This window comes from Orcinus orca, chromosome 3 (assembly GCF_937001465.1).
Source record: "Orcinus orca chromosome 3, mOrcOrc1.1, whole genome shotgun sequence".
In the NCBI taxonomy this organism is placed as follows: Eukaryota; Metazoa; Chordata; class Mammalia; order Artiodactyla; family Delphinidae; genus Orcinus; species Orcinus orca.
In genome coordinates this window covers 80205524-80231954 of record NC_064561.1, presented here as the reverse complement: position 1 = coordinate 80231954, position 26431 = coordinate 80205524, and the positions used below count along the sequence as shown (strand labels likewise).

General features: G+C 40.0%; 1 protein-coding gene across 4 annotated transcripts in view; it reads left to right on the top strand.

The window, feature by feature from the left end:
• Nucleotides 1-26431, top strand: part of MEGF10 (multiple EGF like domains 10) — a 367277-nt gene that overhangs the window by 184671 nt on the left and 156175 nt on the right. The window contains exon 1 of one of the 4 annotated variants that reach the window (XM_004279862.3): nucleotides 21004-21756. The exons of the other annotated variants lie outside the window; for them this stretch is intronic. The gene's annotated coding sequence lies outside the window, so the exon portion shown is untranslated. Of the gene's footprint in view, nucleotides 1-21003; nucleotides 21757-26431 lie in introns of those variants that run through there. 4 annotated transcript variants of the gene reach the window in all.

Genomic DNA, 26431 nt, shown 5'->3' with positions numbered 1-26431 from the left:
AGATTAATCCTTTGTCCATTGATTCGTTTGCAAATATTTTCTCCCATTCAGAGGGTTGTCTTTTTATCTTGTTTGTAGTTTCCTTTGCTGTGCAAAAGCTTTAAAGTTTCATTAGGTCCCATTTGTTTATTTTTGTTTTTATTTCCATTTCTCTAGGAGGTGGATCAAAAAAGATCTTGCTGTGATTTATGTCAAGAATGTTCTGCCTATGTTTTCCTCTAAGAGTTTTATAGTGTCCAGTCTTACATTTAGGTCTCTAATCCATTTTGAGTTTATTTTTGTGTATGGTGTTAGGGAGTGTTCTAATTTCATTCTTTAACATGTGGTTGTCCAGTTTTCCCAGCACCACTTATTGAAGAGACTGTCTTTCTCCATTGTATACCCTTGCTTCCTTTGTCATAGATTAGTTGACCATAGGTGCCTGGTTTATCTCTGAGCTTTTTATCCTGTTCCATTGATCTATATTTCTGTTTTTGTGCCAGTACCATATTGTCTTGATTACTGTAGCTTTGTAGTATAGTCTGAAGTCAGGGAGTCTGATTCCTCCAGCTACGTTTTTTTCCCTCAAGACTGCTTTGGCTATTTTGGGTCTTTTGTGTCTCCATACAAATGTTAAAATTTTTTGTTCTAGTTCTATAAAAAATGTCACTGGTAATTTGTTAGGGATTGCATTGAATCAGTGGATTGCATTGAATCTGTAGATTGCTTTGGGTAGTATAGTCATTTTCACAATATTGATTCTTCCAATCCAAGAACATGGTATACCTCTCCACCTGTTTGTATCGTCTTTAATTTCTTACATCAGTGTCTTATAGTTTTCTGCATTCAGGTATTTTGTCTCCTTAGGTAGGTTTATTCCTAGGTATTTTATTCTTTTTGTTGCAATGGTGAATGGGATTGTTTCCTTAATTTCTCTTTCTGATCTTTCATTGTTAGTGTATAGGAATGCAAGAGGTTTCTGTGCATTAATTTTGTATCCTGCAACTTTACCAAATTCATTGATTAGCTCTAGTAGTTTTCTGGTAGCATCTTTAGGATTCTTTATGTATAGTATCATGTCATCTGTAAACAGTGACAGTTTTACTTCTTCTTTTCCAATTTGTATTCCTTTTATATCTTTTTCTTCTCTGATTGCTGTGGCTAGGACTTCCAAAACTGTGTTGAATAATAGTGGTAAGACTGGACATCCTTGTTTTGTTCCTGATCTTAGAGTGAATGCTTTCAGTTTTTCACCATTGAGAATGATGTTTGCTGTGGGTTTGTCATATATGACCTTTATTATGTTGCGGTAGTTTCACTCTATGCCCACTTTCTGGAGAGTTTTTATCATAAATGGGTACTAAATTTTGCCAAAAGCTTTTTATGCATCTATTGAGATGATCATATGGTTTTTATTCTTCAATTTGTTAATATGGCATGTCACATAGATTGATTTGTGTATATTGAAGAATCCTTGCATCCCTGGGGTAAATCCCACTTGATCATGTTGTATGATCCTTTTAATGTGTTGTTGGATTCTGTTTGCTAGTATTTTGTTGAGAACTTTTGCATCTATGATCATCAGTGATATTGGTCTGTAGTTTTCTTTTTTTGTAGTATCTTTGTCTGGTTTTACTATCAGGGTGAGGGTGGCTTCATAGAATGAGTTTGGGAGTGCAATTTTTAGAAGAGTTTGAGAAGGATGGATGTTAGCTCTTCTCTACTTGTTTGATAGAATTCACCTGTGAAGCCATCTGGTCCTGGACTTCTGTTTGTTGAAAGATTTGTAATCACAGTTTCAGTTTCAGTGCTTGTGATTGGTCTCTTCATATTTTCTATTCTTCCTGGTTCAGTCTTGGAAGGTTATACCTTTCTAAGAATTCATCCATTTCTTCCAGGTTGTCCATTTTATTGGCATAGAGTTGTCTGTAGTAGTCTCTTACGGTGCTTTGTATTTCTGTGGTGTCTGTTGTAACTTCTCCTTTTTCATTTCTAATTATATTGATATGAGTCCTCTCCCTGTTTTTCTTGATGAGTCTGGCTAAAGGTTTATCAATTTTGTTTATCTTCTCAAAGAATCAGCTTTTAGTTTTATTTATCTTTGCTATGTTTTCTTTCTATTTCATTTATTTCTGCTCTGATCTTTATGATTTCTTTCCTTCTACTAACTTTGGGTTTTGTTTGCTCTTCTTTCTCTAGTTCCTTTAGGTGTAAAGTTAGATTGTTTATTTGAGATTTTTCTTGTTTCTGAGGTAGGCTTGTATTGCTGTAAACTTCCCTCTTAGAAATGCTTTTGCTGTATCCCATAGGTTTTGGATCATCATGTTTTCACTGTAATTTGTCTCTAGGTATTTTTTGATTTCCTCTTTGATTTCTTCAGTGATTTCTTGGTTATTTAGTAACGTGTTCTTTAGCCTCCATGTGTTTTTGTTTTTTACGTTTTTTTTCCCTGTAATTGATTTCTAATCTCATAGCATTGTGGTCGGCAAAGATGCTTGATATAATTTCAATTTTATTAAATTTACTGAGGCTTGATTTCTGACCCAAGATGTGATCAATCCTGGAGAATGTTCCGTGTGCACTTGAGAAGAAAGTGTAATCTGCTGTTTTTGGATGGAACGTCCTATAAATATCAGTTAAATCTATCTGGTCTATTGTGTCATTTAAAGCTTGTGTTTCCTTATTAGTCTTCTGTGTGGATGATCTGTCCATTGGTGTAAGTGAGGTGTTAAACTCTCCCACTTATTGTGTTACTGTCTATTTTCTCTTTTATAGCTGTTAACATTTGCCTTATGTATTGAGGTGCTCCTATGTTGGATGCATATATATTTATATTTGTTATATGTTCTTCTTGGATTGATCCCTTGATCATTAGGTAGTGTCCTTACTTGTCTCTTGTAACATTCTTTATTTTAAAGTCTATTTTATGTGATATGAGAATTGCTACTCCAGCTTTCTTTTGATTTCCATTTCCATGGAATATCTTTTTCCATCCCCTCACTTTCAGTCTTGTATGTGTCCCTAGGTCTGAAGTGGGTCTCTTGTAGACAGCCCATCTATGGGTCTTGTTTTTCTGTCCATTCAGCAAGCTTGTGTCTTTTGGTTGGGGCATTTAGTCCAATCACGTTTAAGGTAATTATCAATATGTATGTTCCTATTACCATTTTCTTAGTTGTTATGGGTTTGTTTTTGTAGGTCCTTTTCTTCTCTTGTGTTTCCCACTTAGAGAAGTTCCTTTAGCATTTGTTGTAGAGCTGGTTTGGTGGTGCTGGATTCTCTTAGCTTTTGCTTCTCTGTAAAACTTTTGATTTCTCCGTTGAATCTGAATGAGATCCTTGCTGGGTAGAGTAATCTTTGTTGTAGGTTCTTCCCTATCATCACTTTAAATATATTGTGACACTCCCTTCTGGCTTGTAGAGTTTCTGCTGAGAAATCAGCTGTTAACGTTATGGGCATTCCCTTGTATGTTATTTCTCATTTTCCCCTTGTTGCTTTCAATAAGTTTTCTTTGTCTTTAATGTCTGTCAGTTTGATTACTATGTTTCTTGGCATGTTTCTCCTTGAGTTTATCCTGCCTAGGACTCTCTGCGATTCATGGACTTGGGTGGCTCTTCTCCTTCTGGGACACCTATAATGTGAATATTGTTGTCTTTAAAGTTGTCCGAGAGGTCTCTTAGGCTGTCTTCATTTCTTTTCATCCTTTTTTTTTTTTTTAACATCTTTATTGGAGTATAATTGCTTCACAATGGTGTGTTCGTTTCCTGCTTTATAACAAAGTGAATCAGTTATACACATACATATGTCCCCATATCTCTTCCATCTTGCATCTCCCTCCCTCCCACGCTCCCTATCCCACCCCTCTAGGTGGTCACAAAGCACTGAGCTGATCTCCCTGTGCTATGGGGCTGCTTCCCACCAGCTATCTATTTTATGTTTGGTAGTGTATATATCTACATGCCACTCTTTCACTTTGTCACAGGTTAGTATTCTCCCTCCCCATATACTCAAGTCCATTCTCTAGTAGGTCTGCATCTTTATTCTCATCTTTCCCCTAGGTTCTTCATGACTTTTTTTTTTCTTTTTAGATTCCATATGTATGTGATAGCATATGGTATTTGTTTTTCTCTTTCTGACTTACTTCACTATGACAGACTCTAGGTCCATCCAACTCACCACAAATAACTCAATATCGTTTCCTTTTATGGCTGAGTAGTATTCCATTGTATATATGTGCCACATCTTCTTTATCCATTCATCTGTTGATGGACACTTAGGTTGTTTCTATGTCCTGGCTATTGTAAATAGAGCTACAATGAACATTTTGGTACATGACACTTTTTGAATTATGGTTTTCTCAGGGTATATGCCCAGTAGGGGGATTGTTGGGTCGTATGGTAGTTCTATTTTTAGTTTTTTAAGGAACCTCCATACTGTTCTCCATAGTGGCTGTATCAATTTACATTCCCACCAACAGTGCAAGAGGGTTCCCTTTTCTCCACACCCTCTCCAGCATTTATTGTTTCTAGATTTTTTGTTGATGGCCATTCTGACCAGTGTGAGATGATATCTCATTGTAGGTTTGATTTGCATTTCTCTAATGATTAATGATGTTGAGCATCCTTTCATGTGTTTGTTGGCAATCTGTATATCTTCTTTGGAGAAATGTCTATTTAGGTCTTCTGCCCATTTTTGGATTGGGTTGTTTGTTTTTTTGATATTGAGCTGCATGAGCTGCTTGTAAATCTTGGATATTAATCCTTTGTCTGTTGTTTCATTTGCAAATATTTTCTCCCATTCTGACGGTTGTCTTTTTGTCTTGTTTATGGTCTCCTTTGCTGTGCAAAAGCTTTGAAGTTTCATTAGGTCTCATTTGTTTATTTTTGGTTTTATTTCCATTTCTCTAGGAGGTGGATCAAAAAGGATCTTGCTGTGATTTATGTCATAGAATGTTCTGCCTATGTTTTCCTCTAACAGTTTTATAGTGTCTGGCCTTACACTTAGGTCTTTAATCCATTTTGAGTTTATTTTTGTGTATGGTGTTAGGGAGTGTTCTAATTTCATTCTTTTACATGTAGCTGTCCAGTTTTCCCAGCACCACTTATTGAAGAGGCTGTCTTTTCCCCACTGTATATTCTTGCCTCCTTTATCAAAGATAAGTTGACCATATGTGCGTTTATCTCTGGGCTTCCTATCCTGTTCCATTGATCTATATTTCTGTTTTTGTGCCAGTACCATATTGTCTTGATTACTGTAGCTTTGTAGTATAGTCTGGGACCCTGATCCCTCTTGGCCCGTTTTTGTTTCTGAAGATTGCTTTGGCTATTCGGGGTCTTTTGTGTTTCCATACACATTGTGAAATTTTTTGTTCTATCTCTGTGAAAATGCCAGTGGTAGTTTGATGGGGATTGCATTGAATCTGTAGATTGCTTTGTGTAGTGAAGTCATTTTCACAATGTTGTTTCTTCCAGTCCAAGAACATGGTATATCTCTCGATCTATTCGCATCGTCTTTAATTTCTTTCATCAGTGTCTTATAATTTTCTGCATACTGGTCTTTTGTCTCCTTAGGTAGCTTTATTCCTAGGTATTGTATTCTTTTTGTTGCAATGGTAAATGAGAGTGTTTTCTTAATTTCACTTTCAGATTTTTCATCATTAGTGTATAGGAATGAAAGAGATTTCTGTGCATTAATTTTGTATCCTGCTACTTTACCAAATTCATTGATTAGCTCTAGTAGTTTTATGGTAGCATCTTTAGGATTCTCTATGTATAGTATGTCACTTGCAAACAGTGACAGCTTTATTTCTTCCTTTCCAATTTGGATTCCTTTTATTTATTTATTTTCTGTGATTGCTGTTGCTAAAACTTCCAAAACTATGTTGAATAATTGTGGTGAGAGTGGGCAACCTTGTCTTGTTCCTGATCTTAGTGGAAATGGTTTCAGTTTTTCATCATTGAGGATGATGTTGGCTCTGGATTTGTCTTATATGGCCTTTATTTTGTTGAGGAAAGTTCCCTCTATGCCTACTTTCTGGAGGGTTTTTTATCATAAATGGTGTTGAATTTTGTCGAAAGCTTTCTCTGCATCTATTGAGATGATCATATGGTTTTTCTCCTTCAATTTGTTAATATGGTGTATCACATTGATTGATTTGTATATATTGAAGAATCCTTACATTCCTGGGATAAACCCCACTTGATCATGGTGTATGATCCGTTTAATGTGCTGTTGGATTCTGTTTTCTAGTATTTTGTTGAGGATTTTTGCATCTATGTTCATCAGTGATATTGGCCTGTAGTTTTCTTTCTTTGTGACACCTTTGTCTGGTTTTGGTATCAGGGTGATGGTGGCCTCGTAGAATGAGTTTGGGAGTGTTCCTCCCTCTGCTATATTTTGGAAGATTTTGAGAAGGATGGGTGTTAGCTCTTCTCTAAATGTTTGATAGAATTCGGCTGTGAAGCCATGTGGTTCTGGACTTTTGTTTGTTGGAAGATTTTTAATCACAGTTTCAATTTTAGTGCCTGTGATTGGTCTGTTTATATTTTCTGTTTCTTCCTAGTTCAGTCTTGGAAGGTTGTGCATTTCTAAGAATTTGTCCATTTCTTCCACGTTGTCCATTTTATTGGCATAGAGTTGCTTGTAGTAATCTCTCATAATCCTTTGTATTTCTGCAGTGTCTGTTCTTACTTCTCCTTTTTCTTTTCTAATTCTATTGATTTGAGTCTTCTCCCTTTTTTTCTTGATGAGTCTGGCTAATGGTTTATCAATTTTGTTTATCTTCTCAAAGAAACAGCTTATAGTTTTATTGATCTCTGCTATAGTTTCCTTCATTTCTTTTTCATTTATTTCTGATCTGATATTTATGTCTTCTTTCCTTCTGCTAACTTTGGGGTATTTTTGTTCTTCTTTCTCTAATTGCTTTAGGTGTAAGGTTAGGTTATTTATTCGAGATGTTTCTTGTTTCTTAAGGTAAACTTGTATTGCTATAAACTTCCCTCTTAGAACTGCTTTTTCTGCATCCCATAGGTTTTGGGTCATCGTGTTTTCATTGTCATTTGTTTCTAGGTTTTTTTTTGATTTCCTCTTTGATTTCTTTAGTGATCTCTTGGTTATTAAGCAGTGTGTTGTTTATCCTCCACGTGTTTGTAGTTTTTACAGATTTTTTCCTGTAATTGATATCTAGTGTTATAGCATTGTGGTCGGAACAGATACTTGATACGATTTCAATCTTCTTAAATTTACCAAGTCTTGATTTATGACCCAAGATATGATCTATCCTGGAGAATGTTCCATGAGCACTTGCGATGAATGTGTATTCTGTTTTTTTTGGTTGGAATGTCCTATAAATATCAGTTAAGCCCATCTTGTCTGATGTGTCATTTAAAGCTTGTGTTTCCTTATTTATTTTGTTTTGGATGATCTGTCTACTGGTGAAAGTGGGGTGTTGAAGTCCCCTACGATGATTGTGTTACTGTTGATTTCCCCTTTTACGGCTGTTAGTATTTGCCTTATGTATTGAGGTGCTCCTATGTTGGGTGCATAAATATTTACAATTGTTATATCTTCTTGGATAGATCCCTTGATCATTATGTAGTGTCCTTCTTTGTCTCTTGTAATAGTCTTTATTTTAAAGTCTATTTTGTCTGATATGAGAATTGCTACTCCAGCTTTCTTTTGATTTCCATTTGTATGGGATATCTTTTTCCATCCCCTCACTTTCAGTCTGTATGTGTCTCTAGGCCTGAAGTGGGTCTCTAATAGACAGCATATATATGGGTCGTGTTTTTGTATCCATTCAGCGAGCTTGTGTCTTTTGGTTGGGGCATTTAATCCATTCACGTTGAAGGTAATTATCAATATGTATGTTCCTATTCCCATTTTCTTAATTGTTTTGGGTTTGTTATTGCAGGTCTTTTCCTTCTCTTGTGTTTCCTGCCTAAGGAAGTTCCTTTAGCATTTGTTGTAAAGCTGGTTTTGTGGTGCTGAATTCTCCTAGCTTTTGCTTGTCTTTAAAGGTTTTAATTTCTCTGTAAAATCTGAATGAGATCCTTGCTGGGTAGAGTGATCTTGGTTGTAGGTTTTTCTCCTTTATCACTTTAAATATGTCCTGCCACTCCCTTCTGTCTTGCAGAGTTTCTGCTGAAAGATCAGCTGTTAACCTTAAGGGGATTCCTTATGTGTCATTTGTTGTTTTTCTCTTGCTGCTTTTAATATATTTTCTTTGTATTTAATTTTTGATAGTTTGATTAATATGTGTCTTGGCATGTTTCTCCTTGGATTTATCCTGTTTGGGACTCTTTGTGCTTCATGGACTTGATTAAGTATTTCCTTTCCCATATTAGGGAATTTTTCAACTATAATCTTTTCAAGTATTTTCTCAGTCCCTTTCCTTTTCTCTTCTTCTTCTGGTACCCCTATAATTCGAATGTTGGTGCATTTAATGTTGTCCCAGAGATCTCTGAGACTGTCGTCAATTCTTTTCATTCTTTTATCTTTTTTCTGCTCTGCAGTAGTTATTTCCACTATGTTATCTTCCAGGTCACTTATCCGTTCTGCCTCAGTTATTCTGCTATTGATCCCTTCTAGAGGTTTTTTGTTTTTTGTTTTTTTTTTTTTGCGATACATGGGCCTCTCACTGTTGGGCCACGCCTGTTGCGGAGCACAGGCTTCGGACATGCAGGCTCAGTTGCTATGGCTCACCGGCCCAGCCACTCCGTGGCATGTGGGATCTTCCCAGACCAAGGCACGAACCTGTGTCCCCTGCATCGGCAGGCATACTGTCAACCACTGTGCCACCAGAGAAGCCCTAGAGTATTTTTAATTTCATTTATTGTGTTGTTCATCACTGTTTGTTTGCTCTTTAGTTCTTCTAGGTCCTTGTTAAACGTTTCTTGTATTTTCTCCATTCTATTTCCAAGATTTTGGATCATCTTTTCTATCATTATTCTGAATTGTTTTTCAGGTAGACTGCCTATTTCCTCTTCATTTGTTAGGTCTGGTCGGTTTTTGCCCTTCTCCTTCATCTCCTGTGTGTTTCTCTGTCTTCTCATTTTGCCTAACTTACTGTGTTTGGGGTCTCCTTTTTGCAGGCTGCAGGTCCGTAGTACCTGTTGTTTTTGGTGTCTGTCCCCCGTGGCTAAGGTTGGTTCAGTGGGTTGTGTAGGCTTCCTGGTGGAGGGGACTAGTGATTTTGTTCTGGTGTACAAGGCTGGATCTTGTCTTTCTGGTGTGCAGGTCCACGTCTGGTGGTGTATTTTGGGGTGTCTGTGGCCTTATTATGATTTTAGGCAGCCTCTCTGCAAATGGATGATGTTGTGTTCCTGTCTTGCTAGTTGTTTGGCATAGGTTGTCCAGTACTTTAGCTTGCTGGTCATTGAGTAGAGCTGGGTCTTGCCGTTGAGTTGTAGATCTCTGGGAGATTTTTGCAGTTTGATATTACATGGAGCTGGGAGGTCTCTTTTGGACCAGTGTCCTGAACTTGGTTCTCCCACCTCAGAGGCCCAGCCCTGACTCCTGGCTGGAGCACCAAGAGCCTGTCATCCACACAGCTCAGAATAAAAGGGAGAAAAGAAAGAAAGAAAGAAAGGAAGAAAGAAAAAAGAAAGAAAGAAAGGGAAAGAAAGATAAAATAAATAAAGTAATATAAAATTTAAAAATGTATTAATATAAAAAATAATTATTAAGAAAAAAATTTTAAGAAGTAATTAAAAAGAAAAAAACAATGGACAGACAGAACCCTAGGACAAATGGTAAATGCAAAGCTATACAGACAAAATCACACACAGAAGCATCCACATACACACTCACAAAAAGAGAACAAGGGAAAAATATTTGTATATCATTGCTCCCAAAGTCCACCTCCTTAATTTGGGATGATTCCTTGTCTATTCAGGTACTCCACTGATGCAGGGTCCATCAAGTTGATTGTGGAGATTTAATCCACTTCTCCTGAGACTGCTGGGAGAAATTTCCCTTTCTCTTCTTTGTTCGCCTACCTCCTGGGGTTCAACTTTGGATTTGGCCCCGCCTCTGCATGTAGGTGGCCTGCGGGCATCTGTTCTTCACTCAGATAGGATGGGGTTAAAGTAGCAGCTGATTTGGGGGCTCTGGCTCACTCAGGTCAGAGGGAGGGAGGGGTACGGATGCGGGGCGAGCCTGTGATGGCAGAGGCCAGCATGACAATGCAACAGCCTGAGGTGCGCCATGTGTTCTTCCGGGGAAGTTGTCCCTGGATCACAGGACCCTGGCAGTGGCAGGCTGCACAGGCTCCCGGGAGGGGAGGTGTGTAGAGTGACCTGTACTTGCACACAGGCTTCTTGGTGGCTGCACCAGCAGCAGCCTTAGCATCTCATGCCCGTCTCTGGGCTCCGTGCTGATAGCTGCGGCTCGTGCCCATCTCTGGAGCTCCTTTAAGCAGTGCTCTTAATCTCGTCTCCTCGTGCACCAGGAAAGAAAGAGGCAAGAAAAAGTCTCTTTCCTCTTCGGCAGCTCCAGACTTTCCCGGACTCCGTCCCTGCTAGCTGTGGCGCACTAGCCCCTTCAGGCTCTGTTCACACAGCCAACCCCAGTCCTCTCCCTGGAATCCGACCGAAGCCGGAGCCTCAGCTCCCGCCCCCACCCGCCCTGGCACGTGAGCAGACAAGCCTCTTGGGCTGGTGAGTGCTGGTCGGCACCGATCCTCTGTGCGGGAATCTCTCCGCTTTGCCCTCGCTCCCCTGTTGCTGCACTCTCCTACGTGGCTCCGAAGCTTCCCCCCCACCGCCACCCACAGTCTCCGCCAGCCAAGGGGCTTCCTAGTGTGTGGAAACCTTTCCTCCTTTACAGATCCCTCCCATTGGTGCAGGTCCCATCCCTATTCTTTTGTCTCTGTTTTTTCTTTTTTCTTTTGCCCTACCCAGGTTCGTGGGGAGTTTCTTGCCTTTTGGGAGGTCTGAGGTCTTCTGCCAGTGTTCAGTAGGTGTTCTGTAGGAGTTGTTCCACGTGTAGATGTATTTCTGATGTATTTGGGGGGAGGAAGATGATCTCTGCGTCTTACTGTTCTGCCATCTTGAAGCTCCTCTGACTCATTCTTTTTTCTTTATTCTGTTCCATGGCAGTGAATTCCACCATTCTGTCTTCCTGGTCACTTATTCTTTCTTCTGCCTCAGTTATTCTGCTATTGATTATTTCTAGTGTATTTTTCATTTCAGTTATTGTATTGTTCATCTCTGTTTGTTTGTTCTTTACTTCTTCTAGGTCTTTGTTAAACATTTCTTGCGTCTTCTCGATCTTTGCCTCCATTCTTTTTCCAAGGTCCTGGATAATCTTCACTATCATTATTCTGAATTCTTTTTCTGGAAGGTTGCTTATCTCCGTTTCATTTAGTTGTTTTTCCGGGGTTTTATCTTGTTCCTTCATCTGGTACATAGCCCTCTGCCTTTTCATCTTGTATCTTTCTGTGAATGTGGTTTTTGTTCCACAGGCTGCAGGATTGTAGTTCTTGCTTCTCAGAGCTCAGTAAAACTTTATTCCGCTCGTCTGCTGATGGAAGGGGCTGGTTTTTCTCCCTGTTGGTTGTTTGGCCTGAGGCGACCCAACACTGAAGCCTACCTGGCTCTTTGATGGGGCTAATGGCGGACTCTGGGAGAGTTCTTGCCAAGGAGTACATCCCAGTACTTCTGCTGCCAGTGTCCTTGTCCCCACGGTGAGCCACAGCCACACCCCACCTCTGCAGGAGACCCTCCAACACCAGCAGGTAGGTCTGGTTCAGTCTCCTATGGGGTCACTACTCCTTCCCCTGGGTCCCAATGCACACACTACTTTGTGTGTGCCCTCCAAGAGTATAGTCTCTCTTTTCCCAGTCCTGTCAAAGTCCTGCAATCAAATCCTGCTAGGCTTCAAAGTCTTATTCTCTAGGAATTCCTCCTCCCATTGCCAGACCCCCAGGTTGGGAAGCCTGATGTGGGGTTCAGAGCCTTCACTCCAGTGGGTGGATTTCTGTGGTATAAGTGTTCTCCAGTTTGTGAGTCAGCCACCCAGCAGTTACGGGATTTGATTTTATTGTGATTGCGCCCCTTCTACCATCTCATTGTGACTTCTCCTTTGTCTTTAGATGTGGGGTATCTTTTTTGGTGAGTTCCAGTGTCTTCCTATTAATGATTGTTCAGCAGTTAGATTCTGGTGCTCTCACAAAAGGCAGTGAGCGCACATCCTTCTGCTCTGCCATCTTGAACCAATCCTCCAAATATTTGCTTCTTTCGACTCATTTTCCACTGGGTCTTGGCTCAGCCAATTGGATGTATTTGCCCTGGGCTTTGATTTGAGAACTGAGACAAAGGAGAATTCTTCTGGTAGCTCAGGGGAGGCAGCAACATCCCATTCCTAGAGGGAGTGATTACCTCAGTCAGGATCCAGGGTAGGTGGTTTTGTTGGTGAGACATCCACTATCCCATATCCACTGGTGGGGAAGGGCTTCCCCAGAACAATTCCAAGGAGTGATTTTAGCTTTTAGTACAGAACCTCACCATCCCTGCGTGCTTCCCCAAGCCAGTCCTCTGGACTTCCTGGCATCTCACCAAGTACCCAGTAGCTTCTCAATAAATTCTTTTTCTGCTTAAACTACTCAAAGTCAGTTTCTTTTGCTATGTAACCAGTTTATTGGAGAGTCTGAACTCAGTGGGATCCTAACATGAAGCCCCTTTATTTCTCCAATAGTGTTTTCAGGTGTGCTTTGAATGAGACTTGTTTTCTGTCCCTTCACAACATCTCGGGTAGCTCCTGTAGAATTCCAGAGACTCTCAGCTTTTGAAACATCAAGGACAGTATAATCCACTGTACAGCTTGAATCTCACATCCAATTTTACACTCTTCCCCTCCCCTCAAGCCCAGGTTTGACCAGTGGTGCGAATGGTCCCACCCTGGGATATTTGGTGTGCTTTGCTTCTCTCTTCCCTCCTCTACTTCCTTCTCTTTCTTCATCTTTTGGGTCCATCTTTTCCATCTCTTTCAGAGTGTTGGGTTCTGGAGGCAGAACTGAGGAAGGGATTGATGTCTCCTGCTGAGCTGCTGTGGTCCACATAGGGTGGTCAGTGCCCCCTGCAGAGGAGACATCTAGATCCTGCTGAAGTGCAGTGCATGTGTGGGCTATTCAGGAGGCCCTGCAGGGTACTCGGCTGCACAGGCCTCTGACATGGATGATCCTTCACAACCTGAGTTCTTCTGCCCCTTGCCCTTTCAGCTCCTACTCCTTGGCCACATACCCCCACTAGCAGGCAACCTTCTTAGGCTAGATTGTGACAAAACTGCTTAAGCCCAGATACCCTCCAGTGGTGTCTATTTGGCCTCAAGAAAACCCAGGTGTTCTTTTTTTCTTTTTAATTAAAAAAATTTTTTTCCCAGGCATTCTTGCATCACCAAGCAGTGGGAATAGAAGCTACACACTGTTGTCTCTTGACAGTTCATTTCTTCCTGTTCTAATGTGTGAGGAGATATGCCTGTTCTACATAAGCAGAAGTCTGCGTAGGGGTGGCAATGCCAGATTCCACCTCTGGCCAGCTCTCCTCATTTTGTGATTGTTTTCCTTGTCTTCCTCTACATCTTAAGTTAACTTGCCATAGAAGGGAAGACATATTCCCCTTCCCTCTAATATGGGAAGGAGAAAAGTCACCAGTTGGGTGACAGCTTCCATACAGCAGGAATTCTGCCAACTCTTCTGGAATTCTTTAGTTTTTTCCTATGGGGGTAAAGGGATAGAGATTCTGTGTGTGTGGTGGGAATGTGTGTAGCAGTACTTGATGGTGCTATCAGAGCTTGTTTTATTTACTTCTTATTAAGCTCTGCAAGGGTTGTGTCTGCATGCATTCTTTAAAATGTGGGCCAATTAGCATCTATGCTCTTTGGCTGTGCGACTATAGCCACAATTCCCAAACAATTGGAAAACCCCATTCACCATCCTGTTATACTTGCAATAACAAGTATAATAAGGGCCCTTACTGATTCACAGTGCTCTGTCATGTATAGTTTATTGGTGGTTTAGTATCTATTTCCTCTTCCCAGTGGCACTCCAATTCACTTTTGGGACATTTCCTCTCCCCACTTTTCTATGCTCTTAGAGGGATGGTGTATCAGGCACCTGCTCCCCTATAGAAGTTTGAAGGGACAAATACTTCATGTTGCCACAGGTCTGGCAAGAGGGAATGCAAAACCCAAGTTCAGCCAATGGATGTTCTCTTCTGTGACTTTGATCTTGAGAACATGTTGTGAGGTCTAAGGAAAGAGATTGTTCAAGTTCATTAATCTCAATGGAGACAACATGACCAGGCTGTTTCCACTCTGAATCTTTGGTACCCTCTAGAGGAGCTCCTTCTTATATTCAACTTTAGTACCACAGCCTCCCACCTCTTTTGGAGTCCCTCAATAGCCTCCCCAGTTTTGTTTTTATTAAGTTAGTCAGAGTTGACACTTGTTACTTGAAACAAGAACCTTGACTGATGTAGTAAGTACTGATACGGCAGAAAAAAGTAGATCACACCACAGGAATTTTTTTTTTTCTGATACTCATCTCATTGCCATGGTCACTTTTGGTCATCTCTAACTTTCTTTTCACATACAGTTATGAAAATCCTTATTATGCAGAATGCTTAGACTTGTTTATTCCAAAATGGAATAGATTTATTTGTGTCAAATGTTACAATTTTAAGAAGGAAGGTCAGGAAGATATCAGTCTCTTTACTTCTATCATTTTCTGACCTTGGTATATGGAAGAGGAAGCTTGTTCCCTGTTGAAACTCTTCTAAGCATGTTACCACATCACATGTAGACTTTTACACGAACAGCCTACATAGGCATGTTGTTGATTCAAGAGCTTCTCCAAGCGTAGTGTTACACCAGGAAATATATGTAGACTTTTACACGAACATGTAGACTTTTACACGAACGTCCTACATAGGCATGTTGTTGATTCAAGAGCTTCTCCAAGCATAGTGTTACACCAGGAAATATACCAGTAGTACTTTTACAAACTGACAGTCCAGGTACATTTGAAATTCAGAAGGGTAATTTAGCACTTAAATAAAACGAAATAAAATAGAACTTAGCTACTCAAGATGCAGTCTGAGAGACACGCATATCACCTTAGGAGTTTGTTAAAATGTAGGCTCCATCCCAGATACTGAATCAGAATCACATATTAGCAAAATCCCCAGCTGTTTAACATGTACATTGACGTTTGAGGAGCACTAGAATAGAAAAATATTAGAGGACATGACATAACAGTAAGTGTTGTTTGATGAAACTTGTTCCAATCACATACCTATGAAGATGTGAATTTGGTCATGACGAAAAATGTACTTCTTACTGTGGGTCACAGTAAAAAAACAACTGGAGAGAGTGACACAAGCAAGATGGCCCAGTAAGATGCCCCTCATTATATTCCTACCTCCCAACCAAAATCTGGCATCAGTTCATAGACAAAGGTGACTGTGGGAAATGTGGGATCCAGCATCATACGCCAAAGGATCTGGGAGGAGTCTCTAGAAGCCAAACTTGTTTGCTAAGAGTTAGACCTGCTAGGCTGATTTCATTTCCTTTATTGGAAATCTTCTCAGACAGGTAAATTGAAGGAATGAGAATACATCTGGATTTATAAGGTAATTGAAAAAAATATCCCATGAAATCCTTTTGGATCAGATGAAGAATGTGGGCTGATGTAATAGAGTTGTAGTATTTATAAGTGGTTGAATGACCATACTACAGGATGTGAATAAAGTTAAATGGAGAATAAAGTCCCTGTCAGAATATGCCTTTGACTTTCACCTGCCTCCATATGTTTAATAAGTATTTGCTCAAGAGCATTGTGGCTTGCTGATCAAACTTCAGATATCTTGATTTTGAGCTCCTTAGCCAATATACTAGGACAAGAATTAGCTCCTCCAAGATCTCAACAAGTTCTAAAATGGACTGCATATAGAAAAATAGAATTTCATAGGGCTAAATTAATAGTTCTGTAAAATTACTATGAAAGTCATACCTAATTACATAAATAATATCTTTAAAAGCCAGATTTAATAACAAATATGAAAAATAATTGGAGTTTTAGTAGATTATAAATTCTATGTTAACAGAATAGTATAGTTATCCACAAAAAAACACCCATTTAATCTTATACTATATGAATAATGCTTATAGTATTCAGAATAAAGGTAGTAAAAGTCTCACTTTAATCCAGATTGTTCAGGCTTTATCTGAAATACTTTATGTGTTCATTCTGGGTTCCACATGTGTATCGTCCAGAGTTCTTTGGATAAAAGCAATAAAAACCAAGTCTATCCAACTCAAGGAAAACAAATACAAACATACCAAAAAATGTGAAGGAATTTGTTCAAACAGTAGCTCCTAAAAATCAAAGGGAAAAAACTTCTTTTTCTGGCCATAAAGGATTGACTGGACTTAGGATCCTGCCCTAAGCAACCAATATTGAAACAACTCTTTTCAGATATTGCACAAGAAGATTGTGGTCCCAAAGAAAAAGTAAGCAAATGAAGTGAACCCTAGAATCACTCAGGCTTTCTGACCAGAGATACTTCCTGGACTACAGTGCAGGTGAGCACAGCAGACAGACAGTGGAATTCAAAGAGGCTGAGGTGGCTGGAATTTGTAGAGCAGTGTACCAAAGAGGAGAGAATTACACAAGGAAAAACCTCTATAAATTTGCATAGGGACCTTCTGTTGCAGAATAGTAAGCCACAATGAATAGGGTGAAACTGTACAACACAGGTACACACCCGTCAAGAAGCTGTAAGCTGAACAATTCCCAGAGATCTTGAGGGACTGATAAACCGAGTGAAGAGTAAGTAGTCTTCAGTGAACATCTAGGGACATTCAGTAGAGATCTCAGAAAGGTCACGCCTTATTATAATGTATCAGTCTGGGTCTAATCAGGAGATAGAAACCACATAGGTTAAACAGGGGTGTGTTTCATATAAAGAATTATTAACTCTGGTAAAAAACGACTGTAAGATATGACAATTCTGTATGGTATTCTAGGGTGGAGAAAGTGCTAAAGAAAGGACAAAGCTGGAAGGGGTTCAGACCTTATTATAGGAGCTATAGTTCAGTCCACTGGAGAGCACAGAAGTTTGCTGGTTTGCCTAGGCTGGAGCTGTTCTGCCATCTCTAAGCCATCAGAAAGCAACCCTCTTCAGTGCAGGCAAAACACTGGTAATTAGTAAGGTAGTATGGGCATGCAGGGAGAGTAGTAGCTCTATGGGAACCCTCTGGATGACAGACGAGCTCGGTAGATATTCTCCAGTTCAGAAACAAGCAGTGCAGGGAGTTGTAGAGGGTGCAGGGACTCAATGGCAAACCTCTCAGTGCAGGTAAGCCATGATTGTGGGACTAAAGAGGGAATTGGGGTACCAATGTGGGCAGGAGGCTTTCGAGTGATGATGTAAGCAGAAGACCTTCAGGGCACTATCTTTATGGGGAGGGCTGCAGGACAGTTATCACTGTGCCAGAATGGGGCTATGAGGTCTGTTGAATAGATAAAAAATTAATGAACCTCTGGCCAGACAAAGAGTCACAAGAAAATGAAAATACAGACCAATTTCCTCCTGAATATAGACATAGCTGCGCAAAATTTTAGCAAATCAAATCCAACAGTACATAAAATTTGTAATACACATTGGCCAAGTAGGCTTTAAACCAGTAATGCAAGGCAGTTTTAACAATCAATTCAATCAATTAACAAAATAAAGGAAAAAGAACCATGCAGTCGTTTCAATTGATACAGAAAAACATTTGACAAAATTCAACAGTCATTTATGGTAAAAACTTTTAATGAAGGGACTTTTTCAAACAATAAAGGGTGTCTATGAAAAGTCTACAGCTAACATCCTACTTCCTGGTGAAAGACTGTTTATTTTTGATCTAAGATGGAGAACAAAGCAAAGATTTTAACTTTTACCAACATTAACATTTTATTCAACATTGTCCTGGGCATCCTATCCAGAGCAATAAAGCAAAACAGAGAAATAAAAGTAGCAAAACTGTATTTATTTGCATGTAAGAAATCCTAAAGGAACTTTAGAAAAACTGCTAGGACTAATAAGTAAATTTAGTCAGGCTGCAAAATATGAAACTATTGTACAAAATTCCATTGTATTTTTCTATATGAGCAACAAAAAGTTAAAAGTTAAAATTCAAAAATAATTCTGTTGACAGTAGCATCAAAAGTTAAAAAGTACTTAGGAATAAATTTTTAAAAATATGTGAAAAACTGGCATGCTGAAAACTATAAAATATTGCTGAGAGACGTTAAAAATTATCTAAATTAATGGAGAGATACAACATGTTTATAGATGGGAGGATTCAATTAACATGTCAGTTCTTCTTGAAGTTATCAATATATTCAAGGCATTCTCAATCAAAGTGAGCTTTTTAAACATTGACAAGCTAATTCTGCAATTCATATGGAAGATTAAAAAAAACCTCAAATCTTGAAAAGCTGAACAAATTTTGAAAAAAAAAGGAACAAAGTTAGAAATTGAAGTCTTATTATAAAGCTACAGTAATCAAGATAGCATGGTATTGGCAAAAGAATAGAAATATGGATCAAATGAAAGGAATAGTGAGTTCAGAAAAAGACCCATTCTCATATGGCCAATTGATTTTTAATGAAAGTGTCAAAGTTATTCAATGGATAACCCTGATAATGTTTCAGTAATTATTTCCATAATTATTCATTGGAAAAGATAATCTTATCAGCAAATGGTACTGAAACAAATGGATATCTATATGAAAAATAATGAACTTCAGCCCTTGTCTCAAACCATACACAAAAATGAACTCCAAGTAGATCACAGACCTAAACATAACAGCTAAAACTAGAAACTTCTGGAAGAAATCATGGGAGAAAATCTTCATGACCTTGGGGTAAGCAAAGATCTCTTAGATAAAATGTAAAAAGCAAAGCTGTAAAAGAAAAAATTGATAAATTAGACTCTCAAAATAAAAAACCTTTTTTTTGAGAGACAACATTGAGAAATTAAAAGGCAAGAGACAAACTGAAAGAATATATTTGCTATACACATATCTGACAAAGCCCTGGTATTCAAAGTATGTAAAGAATTCCTACAACCCAATAACAACACAACAAGAACACAAAGGATCTGATTAAAAATTGGGCAAAAAACTATGGATGCTTCAGCAAAAAACAAATGGAATGCAAGTACATGAAAAGGTGGTTAACATCTTTGATGGTCACCATCATTATTAATTAGGGAAATGCAAATTAAAACCATAATGAGATACCACTGTATACCCAATGGAATGGCTAAAATAAAAAGACAGAAAATACCAAGTATTGATAATAATGTGGAGCAACTCTCATACATTGCTGGTGGGAATGTAAAGTGATGCATTAACTTTGGAAAACAGTTAATCTCTATTATATGTCTGAACACACACTTACTGTATAATCCAGTAATTCCACTCCTGTGAAATAAGAGATGTAACATCATATGTCCAAAAAAGGGCTTTTACAAGAAAGTTCCTAGCTGCTTTAGTCATTATAAGCCTAAATTGGAAACAACATAAACATTTGGTGAATGGGCAAATTGTGGTATATCCATACAATGGAATAATACTCACCAATAAAGAGAAAGCAAACAGCTTACACAAACAACTTTGATGAAACTCAGAAACATTATGCTTAGTGAAGGAAGTCAGACACGAAGGAATACATACTATATGATTCCATAGTAGGAACTCTAGGAAAGACAAATCTAATCTATAGCTACAGAAGGCAGCTCAGTGGGCCAGGGATAGTGAGGTGGGGAACTGACTTCAAAGGGGTACAAGGGAACTTCCTGGGAATGGAATTGTTCATTATCTTGATTGTGGTAGTGGTTACATAGGTGTATACATTTTTCAAAACTCACCAAACTGTATCCTTCATATGAGTGCAATATGTTGAGTGCAAATCATGTCTAATAATGTTAATTAAAAAAATCAAAGGAAGTGGAGTCACCAGGTTTCATAAAGCAGGGGGTAGCTTTGGGGAATAAATGCTGTGACCTAATGGCCAATCTCTAGAACACTGTCAAATGGATCAATCAACTCTAGATTTGTTCCTCCTTGTGTTGCTCTGATCAAACTTAGGATTCATGGCAGAGAAGGTCTGAGGGGACTAGCTTAGCTCAGGTGCCCACTCTTGGATCCGGAAAAGCTGGACCATCCTGACTGACTTTCCCATCCAGACCGCCCTGAGTGTGGCAGGGTGGTCCCCCAAGAAAAATGAAGGTACTGTTCAGAAGAAGGGGTGATGATATCTGGTAAACAAACAAGCAAACAAACAGAAACAGTCTCCCCTTGTTTGTGTCCAGGGGTGAACACTTACCCCAAGGTCATGAAGAGGATGGTGAGGGGCTTCAAACATATATGTTCATTCATTCCATTCAAGCATAACTTTGAGCATGGACTGTTTGCCAGGTGCTGTTATTGGCTGGAGTCGCATATGCATTTGAGGTTTCTCTAAAAAGAAAGAGCTCGTATTAATGTAAGGAACAGAAGCCTGGTAGGAGTGGCTCATCTGGCGTGAATATGGAGCACTAGCCTTTTGGGGAGGTTGGGGGAGGATAGAATTCAGCTTAACATTAAAAAAAAACACCACCAACAACTTTCCACGAATAAGAAGTTTGTATCTTCTTGGGTGGTTCGCATGCAGGGTAATTCGTAAGAGGAAGGTGATCAGCCAGAGAAGTAGATTCTAGAATTCACGTCTCGCTCAATACACAGATGGGGAAAAAGCCTTTTTCATCGTTTTAACTTTGCGTCTTTGGGTTTCCCGGGGCCTCCCCGGCGAGTCGGCAGAGGGAGCCATTCCCCAACAAATCTCCGCGCGGGGCCTCCGCGGGCCTGGAGGGATTTTCTTGCGGGTCCTTGGAGTTCTCTCTCCGCCCAGCCTCGGTAAAGTGGGCCCCCTCCGTCCCCCGCCCCCCAACTCCTCGCCCCACCTCTCCAACCACTTTGTTGCCGCGGCGCACACTCTTCTACTGCTAGGTCACTCTTCCCTTCTCTGTCCCACTGTTTCGCTCCTTCCCTGGCACCGCTGGGGCGTGCCGTCCACTCCATCTGGTCGCTCGGGTGCCTCCCCCAACCCTCCACTCCTCGTAGAGGGTCTAGAACACCTCCGGGGACTTTGACACTGGGGCATTGAGAGTGAGTCGGGACGCAGACGGGCACTCCCTCCACCACCTTTAGGTTCACCCCCACGCGGTGACCCCAAGGTTTAACAATTTAGTAGCCAGACTATTGGCGGAGTCGCCTCGGCGCGGTGGAAGCCTCTCAGGACAGGGGCGGCTCGCGATCGGGCGCAGGAGTCGGGCCAGGAGGATCCTGCCGGTCACACTAGGGACTGCGCGCGGCGCCGAGGACGCCCCCCTCCAGCGGTCACTGCCCCGGCGGCAGCAGCTGCAGCAGCGGCAACTGCTCGCATCCCGGGCCCGGCTCGGGTTACTCCCCTCCTCCTTCAGCATCTCTGGCCAGACGGAGAAAACCTTACTCAAGTTTGCAACGAGTACTTTCCCCGTGCGCAAAACTGGGGTTCTGGAAATGCGCAGAGACCCGCCTCCTTTCCCGTGCGTCTCCTTCTTTGAGCCTTAACCAAGACTTCCAAGTATCGCTCTCTTCTGGGACGCTGCTTGGAGGCTAACTGCGCTGTTTGGAACAGATTTTGCTTCTCCGCTGGCGTTGCGTGAAAACCAGGGGAAAAGGGTTGCACTGCGAATCTCAGGATCTCGGGTAAGAGTTGGGCAAACTCCGTTCTGGCAGCCGCTGGACCTTGGCCGGACGCTGGATGGTTTCTTATGGGTGCGGGCACATTTTCCTTAACCAGGATACCCTGCGTGCCCCGTGAGGTGGGATGAGACGGGCTCAGTCTGACTTGTTTACTTGTCTCAAGGGTTTATTGTTAGTGTTTGGATTTGGTCTTGGGGCTGGGTAGGAACTTCTTGGAGTATTTTTCATGAGGAAATGCCCCCGTTACGCATTTTATTTTGCATAATTTCTGCCCTTGTATTTCCTTGTTTGTGTTGCTTCTGTGTTGACCGGTGTCATAGCTGGGTGTAGGGAGGTTTGGGGAGAATGAGACTGAGAACGAAAAGCAGTTTCGGCGGGGCTCTTGCTTTCAGATCGGCTTTACTTCTCTGGGATCTTGTTTTCTAAACTTCTCTTTCTCCGGGACTTGATATTCAGATTGTGCGGTCAGACGTGGGGATGCTCCCTCTTACTGCGCTCTCAGCGTCCTTTAGGGGCGTCAGGATCACAGGCTGGGTGACTTAAACTGAAGGAGTCTCTTATTTCTTTGAATACCTGGCACCTCAGGGAATGTTGGGAAGGGCGGTTCTTCCAGCCATAGTTACCATGGAAAGATCTATCTCCTATTGGTCTTTTAAAGTCCTTTCATCTAGAACTTTTACCCCTGGTTTAGGGAAATACTTTGTCTTTATTTTTCTTTCTGGAACTGAGAATGGTACCACAGAGTAGATGAAATGTAGTGATATCTTTGATACTTCTTTAGAAAATATCCCCACATGAGGACTCAGATTCTTCAGGGGAAAGTTAAAGTTTGAGATTTTGTTAGCCCTGAAGTTCTCAGGCAGTGATATCCATGCTATCCCAAGGCAGAGGAAAATGCCGTTTCTTCTTGGCCCTCCTGGCCTTTCTCCTTTATATTCTGAGTCTCACTTTGTGTATGGTCTTCCCAACTAAAGATGCTTCATTCCTTATGGATGAAAAGACTGGGACCGGATCATTTTCCTGATGTGAACGCTCCAGGAGGTCAGCTTGCAGGGTACTTTTTGCTGTGCTGCTCTGAGGTCAAAGAGTTCAACAGAGGGGTTGCTCTGGGACCAGGGGGCCTGGGGGCAACTGTCAACTCTGCCACTTTCCAGTTGTGTGATTTTGGATGTTACTTAACCGCTCTCTCCTCATCTACAAAATCAGAATAATAACAATGCTTACGCCAGAAGGTCGTCCAAAGGATTAAATGAGTGGATGTGTGTGGAGTGCTAACAAGCCTGGCAGATAGTAAGCACGTATTAGCTATTATTATTATTATTAGCATCATCATCATTATTATTCTAACATTATTAACATGTTGTATCGTGATGATATAGTTTTTGTTAGCTGTCATTAAGTGTTAGCTATTCTTCCTATTTGAATAGACTTTGAAAGCTGTGCTCATGTGGCCTTCACTCCCACCTAGAATGTGATGCATTGTCAAACTTTGCTCAGACGTGGTCTTTGTATTGCTTTCTGCTGGGGACCCTTCAGAGGAAAGAACAGTGCATGTGGCAGGGCTGGGATTTGTAGAGGAGGGGTCATGGTTTGGTGCCAAATGGTGCTTGGGATAGGCTAGCAGGTGGGAAATCGACACTCAGTTTACAGCCTGTAAACTACATTGCCTTAGAAACTCCTTGCATTACTATTCCTCCTTTAACCTATTTTTTTAAGAGGTTAATCATTTGTTCAATAAATGTTTATTAAGCATCTATTCCAGTTCAAGCACTGTTCTAGGTTCTATATTATTTAAATTCGTTGGCTTCATTTTAGAAATGGATATGCACAAGTATTTGCTTTATGCCCATCCCTCCTCCCCCCACACACATCAAGTTTAGGGCTTCACATGGCACTATCACTCTATAAATTAAATCCCCAACACTTTTTAGCTCTAATGATTTCAATACCTGTTAAAATGAAGAGCATGTATCACTGAGGAATTGAACAAAATATTCAGTATAACTTCTAGCAGGGTACTTCTCCCATCGGCTTCATCATGTGTGGGGAGGTAGGGAAAGAGCTGGATAGTCTCTGGTGTTCCTTCCAGCTCTAACATCCTTAAATTAGCCTTAGTTCATTGGTGGTTGTTTTTGAACATCATTTTTTTCTTTTAACATTTGTTTTAGGTACATAAATTATGTCACATCATTGCATGTCAGTCAAAGTGAGTAATGACACTGATAATTAATAAAAAAGGAAAGGCATTTAGCTCTGCTTGTGTTTCATCAGCTATTCTGAGACTTTGATGTATATCAGAAACATGGAGTGGGGCTTATTAAAAGTATTAGATGAAGCTGTGAGAAACTGCCAAAATTTGACCATTTTTGATCTAGGTAAAATGGCGATTTCATGTATAATAGTTCTACCTAATATAAATCCTAGCCACCTCTGCTTGATTCACGTGCAATAAGTCTTGGACGAGATGTGAAAAGTCTGCATTTTTACAAGTTCCCCAGATGGTTCTAATGCAAACCCAAGTCACAAGCTCATTTAGCAGCAGCAGATTTACCTTCCTCGTGATTGTTTAATAGCATATATCTAAAATACAAATCTGATTGTGTCATTCCCTTATTTAATAATCTTTGGCGGCTCCCCAGATGGTAAGCATCAGTGTCACCTGGGTGCTTATTGAAAATGCAGATTCTGGAGCTTCAGCCCAGATGTAAGGGCCAGAAATCTGCACTTGAGCAGATCCCCAAACGAATCTGAGGTGACCTCAAATCACATTTGGAGAAACACTGGCTTACAGCATAAAGCTAAACCTCCTAACATGATACACAAGACCAGCTTCACATATAATCTCTGCGTTGTTTCTCTGCTTCCCTGTTCTCCAGCCTTTCAGCCCCACTGATGTTGATTTTGTTACTGTTCCTTAAAGAATACACTGCCTCTTTCACTCCTCCCGGCCCTGGCTGTGTATGCTGTTCCCTCTGCAGGAAATGTCTTTGCTCCCTTTTTTGGTCTAACCAACTTCTTACTACCTAGTCATCCTTCAAGGTGCAGTTCAGTTAAGACCTCCCCTCTGAAGCTTTTCCTAGTTCGCTCACATAAACGGTGGTATCTCATGTGATTCCTATTCTGCTTTGTGGATAGCTTTAATATAGCATCTATCATACTGTTATCAACTATGTTATGTTACCTGAATTTTTCTCCAACTGATTGGTGAGTTTATCATTCCTTATTCTGAGCCTTTATTCCAATGGCTGGCACATGGTAGTTACATAATAAATGCCTAAAGAATGTGGAGGAAGAATGAATGAATGAATGAATGGAGTTGACTTTTTCTTAGCACACCAAGTGTTTGGGACAGTCGCTATGTACATACTAAGGGTTGTGGAGAAGCCATTCAAGAATTTACAGTTTGGCTGGACAGAGTCTACAAAGTTAATAACACAGAGTGAAAAAGGACAAAATAGAATATCCTAAGAAGACTTATGAAACACCAGATGCCACTGAATTGATGTTACATGTTCAACATTGTGGCAGCATTACAATACAAGAGCTGAGTGTATCATACCTTTGGGATAGTTTTGGTTGTGAATGACAGCGTCAGGGCACTGTAATGGTTTACCCTGTGCTTTTTAGTTTATAAAACATCTTTGCATCTTTTTTTGTATTTGATCAGAGACATGGTGACTGGTTCAATATTGTTTTTCCTACTTGAGTACAGGATGCAGTCCTAAAAATAGGTCCAAAGATTGTCCAAAAGCCTACATGTTACAGGGAATGCTGGTCCTAGAGAGACAAGTATGTTATAAATTTATAATTATATCTTGCCATTTAGACATAGTATTCAGTATTTACTTCTTTCTTTACTTTTTCTTTCTTTAAATATTCTATAATTTTGATATTTCTTCCTGTTTGAACCCCAGTTGACCTGTTCAAGTTAAATAAGTGTCTGGTTCAGGCTAAAGATTTGCCGTTTTGGCATGTCTAATAAATTCGATCTTTGTTTCACATGTTAAGTTTATGAGACAAAGTCTTCTTATAATTATGATTAGGTTTTTAATTTTTTCATTTTCCACTTATTTTTTTTATAATCATGGAAATATGCAATATTATTTGAACAAGTGAACAAATTGCAGGGTAATGACAAAGACAGTGATGCTTCAAAAATTGAACTTTTAGCTCATGGGCAGCTCCACCATAAAATAAACAACAAAACAATGTTCTTTCATAGGCTGAAGTAACAGAGTTCCAGTAACATAGAGCAGGAAGGGAGCAGTGTCAATGAATGAAGTACAAACATCCAGTTTGTTTGGACTTTAAACAAAGCAATATTAAGAACGAACTCTGCTCTCATTTTCTCAAGGATGTGTACCCAGTATTTCATTTTAAAAATTAGCTTAGCTTTAAGAATTAACACAAGATTCATTGGATTCTGTTGATTTGTCTTCTTTTTCAGTTGTTTCCAGTATGAACTTTTTCTAGCTTAATTTAAGCTTGCATCTGGCTGTACTTTTGTTGTCTCTTAACTACTCTCCTAATCTCTTGATTTACTCATTCATTCCTTTATTCTCTCTCTCTGAATTTCCCAAGATTTTATATTTGTCTCTTGTCTCTCTTTTTTTCCCAATTTAAGATTATTTTTCACTGTAATCATTCTAACTCTTTTAAAAAATAGTTATTGCAGAAG